Raw genomic sequence first — 8,829 nt, 5'->3', positions numbered from 1 at the left:
TACAAGCCTCCATGGGAGATGGTTTAGCAAATATTCCCAGAAGCAAGTGACACCTGCTATTTCTTCTTCCGCCATCTGCCAAAATTGTTGGTGATCCAATAAAATGCTTTTCCATTCAATATTATAGGTTCAAATTCCACCTGGAAAACCTAGCGAACAGCTGTAAATATCCTCTTCTGTGACTTCAGTGTTTGAAATCTTTCAATCAATTTTACCAAATTAACACCGTGTCACAGTTTGACGCAGCAGTAGACCAGCAATTACGATGTCCCGTGAGATAAAAGTGTTATTTTTCCAGGTTTTTGGTGTTTGAGGACTCATAATGATGTCCAAGTCATTCCTCTAAAGACCGTCTGCTGGTGCAGCCCAGATGCCTTCGCTTCTTTGAGAGTACAAGACCCCTGAACTGGAACACCGCTTCAGTTCTCACCCAAACATTAAGACACGAGTGTCATCGACTCCAAGAGCCACGGCGTCTCCATGGCTGACTCAGCAACTTTCTGTCCCAGAAGTAGAGGAAAATGAGGTGGAGGGGAGCAATGGAAAGAGATGTGGGGGGGGGGGGGGGGCAGGGGAGAGGAATCTGCTGTCTTGATTTTCATAACCAGTCAACAGAATCACTGAGACGTTCACCTGGGACTTTGGCACGGTGGAGTAATGTGCTTCTCTGTCTCATTTGTGCTTCCCTAAGACAATCAGACACTTGCTAATCCATCTTCATCCGTTACGGCTGCGGCGCTGTGCACAAACCACATTCTCTTCAGGGAAATACAACCAGTGGACCCACGTGCACACACTCCCCTCTCTGTTAGTGTCTCCGTGTTTGTGTGAATTTGCTGAGCTTGTGCAATTACATTAAACATTTTCCTTTTGCATTTTGGGATGGGGATGCGGAGTGTCAACCCGCACTCATCTGATAACTTAGTGCAGCGACATCATCAAAGCAGGATCAGTAATCATCAGCCCATTAAGCTATGGACTGAAAATGATTTGAGATTGATGTTATACAATCTGAAATCAAGCACTTGAAGGTAATCTGGCTTCAAAATTATAGCATAGGTATATGATATATCATCTAGCCAAGGACCCTATTTATTCTATGACTATAAAAATGTGATCAACACATCAGCCACAACACAGAATGACTAGGGAGGTTTTTTTCGTTTTCTTTCTGTTAATTGGTTGGACTTCTTTGTGTTTTTCTTTACCTGTAGTACATGAACACATTTCCATACACTCCTCACACTACTACTGCAATTACTCAAGGAATTCTTAATATACTGTAGTTCTTAAATTAGATTATTAGTGTATCAACGTCATTACTTTTTTCTTCTTCTTTTAACAGTGGCACTGCTGTGCTTGGGTGTCTAACATCATAGCGTCATGAACTATGGGTAATTCCCTCAGGCAAGGTCTGTAGAAATGCCAACTTTCAGAAAGTGGTCATAAAGTACTCGAAATCCCCATGAGACGACCTCACACACACACACACACATAACCATTTTCACAGTGAGATATCCCTAAGCCCCGACTGTCTCATCGTAAACTCAAAGTGTGTGAGTGGGTGCGAGTGGACATTGGGACTCGGCCAATATAAAGATGGAAAACTATCCTGACAACTGGGTCAAACTTCTTTTTCTGGAACACACACAGGCTGAGTTCTTATGTCTGTTGCTCGTAATTGCTTCCTTACAATCTGTGGCAGTTCATTGGAACAGGAAGAGCACTATTGACTTGTGATGATTAAGAAGAACGTGCGACTGGTGTGGAAAGTGGAGTGTGACCACTGTCCTTGACCAATAGCCAGGGCCACTCCTCTGCTTCCTGTGACTATTGAAATTGCAGAATTCCTTCTTAATTAAGTATTTCCAGCCATTATCTCTAACCTAATCTAATGGTGTGAATGCAGACTGTGAATATAAAGCTCCTCCCGTCACCCCTCCCATTTCCACTACAGTGGCCTTATCGTACCCAAAGTGATGTTCATCATATATTTGTATTTATTTACTCACACATATTCTTTAAAAAAATATTAAAAAATTCAATATAAGTTGTGTAAAATTTTATATTTTTCCAAAACCTGAAACGCAAGCTCTGGTTGGTGTGTCGTTGCAGAGACACGGTGGTGCAAGGTGGGGGCCTCCCTAAAACAAGGCCTCAATGCACATATGAGGGGCATAGTCCATTCATTATGAATCTATACAAATGCAGATTTTCATCCACTCCAGTCAAAGATGAGATGATGGAAACCTGGCATTCATTCCTTCCTCCTCTCCTTAACTTTCAGCACTTTTTAATGCACCAGAGAAACTGTGCCATGGCTCCATTAGGTTTGTTTGCTGCATTCGGTTGTAGGTACGGATCCCATGTCACTGTGTGGACGGATGGATGAAAACTATTTCTTCTTGTGTGTCTTTTGTGAGCTGGGTTAAAAGCCACTTCAGCACTCTGACGCTGAGTTATTCAGTACTGATACGGCGCGTCTGTGTCCTGAATAGCTCTGCATTAAGGAAATACAGCATCCATTAGAGCTTTCCTTTAATGGCCTCCTTTAGTGTCCAGAAAGTGAGTCAGCAAGAGGAATGGCACTGCAGGAGTGTTTCCAGAGCCTCTCTGTACCTGATCACATCACTGCGTTAGACGGCTTTTTGTTCGCCTGGAGCCAACAGTGATCGATACGCGGAATAAGAATGTATTATTCATTTAGCCTGTAATGTTTTGTTGTATGAATCTGGTGCTAATACAACGATAGCTGGCTCCTAACAGGAGGCCCAATACAGAGGAGAGAAGAAATAAATTATACCTTAAGTATTTTTGTAAATACTCTGTAGCTGCTGGAAAATGAGGATATTTCCTGTGCGATTAAAAGAGTGAACACGGAGAACAACCACACATTTTCACTGCAGCTCATAGACGGTGCTAATAAGGGCTGAGGGTAAGATGAGCTTCCCCCAAACGATCATTTTAACTTTTTTGTAAATTGCTCGTCTTAGTCATTGTTATTAAAATACAAACAATCACAGGCCTGCAGCTCCTTTATACTGCATGTCCTTCAGGCAGCACTGTCGCATCACATGTGATTACACTAACAAAGGCTTTCTTCCTTTAGTTTCATTTAGTTTCCCCGAGCTTTATGTCGCACTAATCATTCTTAACACAGTAAGACTGAGTGGAAGAAGCCAGAGGTTATTTTGCATCTTCTCCACTCACTGTTTCACGACTCTGATCTACATGATGGATTTTTAGAGTTTATGTTACGAAAAAAAAAAAGACTAGTTTGACCCACGACTTTGGACAAAGTATTGACGATGTGTTGAAAACGATTACTGCCCTCTGCAAAACAAATTCTCACTTGCATTAAAAAAGGACGTAGTGTCTTGGTACAGCAGCTGTGGTTTTCCACTTGCAGGAGCAAAGTGTTTCATTATCAGCTGGAGGTTAAACTTCTTTCAACAAAGAGTGGTTCTGCTCACTCCACAACCACTGTAAGTATCTTCCTCCAGACTGCTGCTGTATCTTTTGATGCCTCTCCGAGATTCCATCGAATCCTTTTTTTTCCTGTTACTGTTGTGGCTCCACACAAAGAACTGAGGAAGGGGGACATGAAATTCAAAGGCTATTCAGCTCAAGTTTCTCTTGGCACTTTGTATTGAACACTTATAATTGGTGGATGCCAAGGCCAATAAGTGACTTCTCAGTAGTAGGCAGGCGTGGGCAGAAGAAAGGATGATGGAAAAATAGTTCATCCCACACAAGCCACTTAAAAAATTTTCATTTTATTCCATAAAACATTTTATTTCTTCACATATGCCACATTCAAGATTCAAGAAATAATAATAATAAAAGACATGATAAATAAGGTAAATAAGGTCCTGGTAATCAAGGTTTGTAGAAATGTTGGCGGAAAAGGGGCTAATTACTCATTTACTTAAAACAAAACAGGGGAGTCGCCCCTGCTGGCCATTCAAGAGAATGCAGGTTTCAGACACATTATGCATTTTCATACTCCTTGAATGTTTGCAGCATGAATATCTCATAATAAAAAGTCACTATGAGCTTCCACAAGCCCGTGTAACTGCACCAGTGTGTCTGCAATGCCAGAGCATCGTGAGGAGACAGAGTTTAAGTGCAGGGCTGGACAAAATACGGTGTTCAGAGAAAAATGGTTACTTCTATTTAGGAATTATATGCACAGCCTCCCAGCAGGTCAGATTAAGAATGATGAGAAAATAACAGGTAATTGTGGCTCCATCACAGACCTCCAGCTCGCTCCCTTTGATCTGGTCTTTTCTCTTTGTCTCCCTGCCTTTTTATTCAGTCCTCTTTTTTTCTTTTTTCTTTTTTGACTCTGACGTGCCTTTGAATCTTATTTTCATTTTGTCATCCTTCCTCATGCTTCATGTCAATTTGTTCGGGCCTCATGTTTGAACCCGCTCCAATTATGTGAAGCCTTTCATCTGCGAGAGAAGTTACGAGTTGATCTTTCATTTCAAAGGTTCTACAACAATAACTTCGCCCTATGGGCTGCGTAACAAGTTGCCCAGGTAATGAGGGAGACATAGTTATTTCTGACTGAGCCACAAAAGTATCTTCAGTTTTGCTTCTGAATAAAACGCATTTGGGTTCTTTAATTTAAGAAAACAGTATAAACTAAAGACGGAATACAGTCGACTCTCTTTATGTCCAACATATGACAAGTTTTGACCTTTGCATTGCATGAGTCTAAGGTGCTGACCATGTCTTTGCACTGTAAACACAGTAGCTGTTCATGTTACGGCTTAACGGCATTACTCAACCCGATGTTTTTAAGATGGATCTGTTGGGGGGGGACTTGTAAAGCTTAGTTTGGTCCTCTGCTTTCATGAAAATCTATCATATAATTGCTGAGATTCCCTAAGTGTTGGAGGGAGGTTTTGATATTTTGCTTCATTGAGCCATGTCCCTGTCAAAACGGCAGATGTTGCATTGATCTCTGCAGACATCCAGTTACATCCAGACTGCGTCCGAATATACTCAGGCCTCACTGCAAATCACACACAAGCCTGTTCATACCAGAGGTATCACGTCCCCTCTTTGGCTGTGCATATCAGCAGTGTTGTAATGTAACCAAGTACAAATACTTTGTTACTGCACTTAAGTAGAATTTTCACACATCTGTAGAGACGATGGATGGATGGATGGATGGATAGATAGATAGATAGATAAAATTTGAATTAAAACAGTGTGTCTAGAAGCTCCACAGACTCCAAAATGACTGAAGGTTAATTTAAACATTTGAAGTTTTAGAAATAATACTTCAAACTGAACTTTTTCTTTTTTTTTTTACTTCACTTTAATCTGTTTCAAGGTTAAAAGCCACTATAATTTATGGGTGTTAATATATATTAATCAGTGATGTCTTTGCGTTGCCTGCCGAGCGGAGTGATGCAAGAGCCGATGAGTGACTGATAGATAACTGCCGTAAATCTCTCTCTCACGGAGGTTATTATGATTGATTTGCCTCCTCTATTAGCTTTGTGTCCTGCCGGTGTATGATGTGTGCAGGTTGTCGGTGATGAAATACACGGCACCTTCACCTTGCACAGAGGAACTTCAAACCTCTCACGTTTAGTATTCTGGGAGAAACTATTGGGTAATCACACCTGCGATATAGAGTCACACCATTAATTAAAGTGACCTTTCAGGGGGCAGCTATTAAGCAGGATGTCTTCACTCCTTTAAATCAAACAGTGTGAGTTTAAAAGCTGTTAAATCTGAAAAAAAAAAAAAAACACAAAAAACTGTTAGTTATTATGAAGTGCATGCAAGAGGATGAATTTGACTTCAAAGACAAACAGAAAGATCAAACTTACTGGGTCTTGTGAGGACTTTATGACCGGTACAGCATTATGTGGCCTATAACAGCGGGTGGGGATCTGGAATAGCTTATCCCTTAATCAAGACATGTAAGATTCACAAAAATAATTCTATTAATTCCCCTTTCTCTTCTTCTTTTCTGATATGTTTTACAGATTGGTACTGGTAATGCTGCATTATTGCCTTCTTCTGGATTTAATCGTCCATTAGAATGATCCTTTTATCTCCCTCCGGTTGTTTTATGGGTTGGTGGTTTGTTTGTTTGTTTGTTTGACCGGTAGTGGTTTCAGTCCTGTTTTCATCACTCCTTCCATCTCTTTCCCATTTGTGACGACTTTGTTATTTGTATTTTATGCCATCCTTTTCTCCCCTCCCTCTCCCTTGTCTCCATCCTGTCTGTTTGTTTATTCTGGGTACGTCCATAGTGTTGCGTTACTGAATTTATGGTGGAGTCAAAAGTCAGATTTTAAAGGGCGTCTTCAAGGATTCCAGGATCCAAGGATTCTGATGAATACAAGTCTTACAAACACCACTACTTATACATTGTTCATCTCTTGAAGTCCCTCTTACACACAATTCTGCGCAAGTTGTATCCGTGGACGTGCAAAATTACATGCAGAGCGTTGTTTTTGACTGGAATTATTTTTAACAATGGCTAGACTGAGATACATGCTTTTCTTTCGACTTCTTCATCGGAACACCATCACCTCGGGGGGTAACATCACTTCCACTTGTAAATGATGTAAATGGAACGCATGCAGCATTAATCATCTATAACTTCCTCGGCTACCTCTCCATCTAGTCTCAGAGTCTTGAAAGGATTTTGTTGTTTTCAAAAACCTACATAAACAATCCCTTTCCTTCCACAGTGGATCCATACTTCCTTATGGTTAATTGATATTTTGGACAAAATACAAAAGGTCAACCAGCCCTGTGATGGACTGGACCCCACCTTTTTCGCCTTTCCCATGTCAGCTGAGATTGGCACCAGCCAATGACGCTCATGTGGAGGATAAAGCGGTAGAAGATGAATGAATGAATAATGAATGAACACCTCATTATCTTGCTCAGATTGGCTCCGACATCACCACTGCCAATTATTTCCCTCAGTGGTGACACCAGCACCCATGTGAACATTTCACAACTCAGGTAGCGGTGGACCAAGCGCCTCTTAATATTTCCTTCATCACTTAAGTATCATCTTAGCCACATGCATGTGATTATAACTCATGCTCACTGCCAGAGGAATATACTAAGGATACTAATGTAGATCAGTGTTTCTCACTCCTGGTCCTCGGGACACCTGCATGTTGTTGATGTTTCCCTGCTGACTATTTAAATCAGGTGTGTTAGAGCAGGGAAACATCGAAAACATGCAGGACAGTGGGTCCCGAGGACCAGGATTGAGAAATACTGATGTAGATGATACGTGCAGTTACCATGGGTATGACTGGGAATCAATATTCAATGTATACTGTCAAGCTGGGAGAAACTACAACACATCAGTGTTGTTCCATGAGTTCCAGAATAAACGCTGGTTTATGACTGTCTCTGACTCTGCCGTTGTTGTTAAAATAGCTTCACTTTTCTCTTTAGGTCTTCATGCAGCAGCACTGAAAAGAAAGTATGTTGAAAGTTGCCTCAGAGAGCTGTTTGACACATGTTCAGTGAGGAAGCGCGATATCCAACAACCACAAAAGGGTACTCGTGTGGTGTTCACTCAACTTTGCCAAAAGTGTAATCACTCCAGACAGCGGCGGTGCCAACATGCAGTTGGCAGGTCCTTCATTGGCAGCTTTCACATATCAACATCCTTCATCCAACTGGGAGAGTTAATATCCTCCACAACATATGAAGATTACAGCCAGTGGACCTTTTCTACAACTGTTCCTATTTTGTGCTGTATTTATAGACATGTAAAGCCAGGCCTCAGCGTTATCCAAAAAAGGGAATTGTTGAAAACAAAAAATGGATAGAAGACTTTTTATTTTTTCCTCTGTCATAATAAAAATGTCAGTTTTATTCCATGGTATTGGTTTAATGAGAGAGAACGGGAACTAAAAATAATCTATCATGTGAATTTTGTTCAAACCTCGTGCTTCTTATCTATAATAAAAATAAATGACTTTGACGACTGCATTAATGACGTTCTTGTGTGGTCAACGAGAGCACTTTGACTCACAAAGGGAGTTTAATGGCGCTCACTGGACTTGTGTAATGCGATTTGACCCCGACGAGGATGCACTCGATGCCCCCACTTTTAAAAAAAAACACGCTGATTGCTTCTGGTTCTCCGGAGTTCTAATCAGTGCTCATCAGCAAAGAGAAAGGAAACAGAACAGATAATGGAAAATGGCAGATAACGGAGATGACGTGTGTGGTATTTCTGTTTCTGAATGTTTCAAGGGGGTTTTGAACATGGAATATTGCTGTGTTTAGTCACTGTGAGAATGAGGAGGATTCAGAATGGCGATTGTCATAGCTTTCCACTGATGTTGGGGGGTCAAGTTGAGCTTACGTCCACCTCCTTCATTAAAAATCCATTACAATCCTGCTAATAGAGACTTAATGAGGGTGAGTCTGGTAGATCGTCCTTCAGGTGTGGCTCAGGAGAGACTAATCACCATCTGACTGTTTGGCAGGACGGGATGGGAAATGGATATGGGGCATATTCAATGGCAGTTGTGAGAATACACGGCACGGGCGAGGGAGCTGTTGCAGCCTCCCTCCAGCAAATGTCTTTCAGCTGGATGAAACGATCGTCAGCAGCGTCACACAGGTCATAGGTCGCTGCGCTGCCCCCGCTGGCTGTGACAAAATAAGGTCACTGCTCATTGAACTCTTGTGGATTCTGAATTAAATGATGTAAGCGATGCCTTTCAACCAACTGCTGCGGCTTCACATTCAGACCTGGAACTATGCATTTGCTTGCCCTCTGACCTTAAAGCTGCAGTAGGCAACACACTTCTGTTG

Source organism: Solea solea, chromosome 5, assembly GCF_958295425.1.
Source record: "Solea solea chromosome 5, fSolSol10.1, whole genome shotgun sequence".
NCBI lineage: Eukaryota > Metazoa > Chordata > Actinopteri > Pleuronectiformes > Soleidae > Solea > Solea solea.
Note: the sequence above shows the minus strand (reverse complement) of the source record.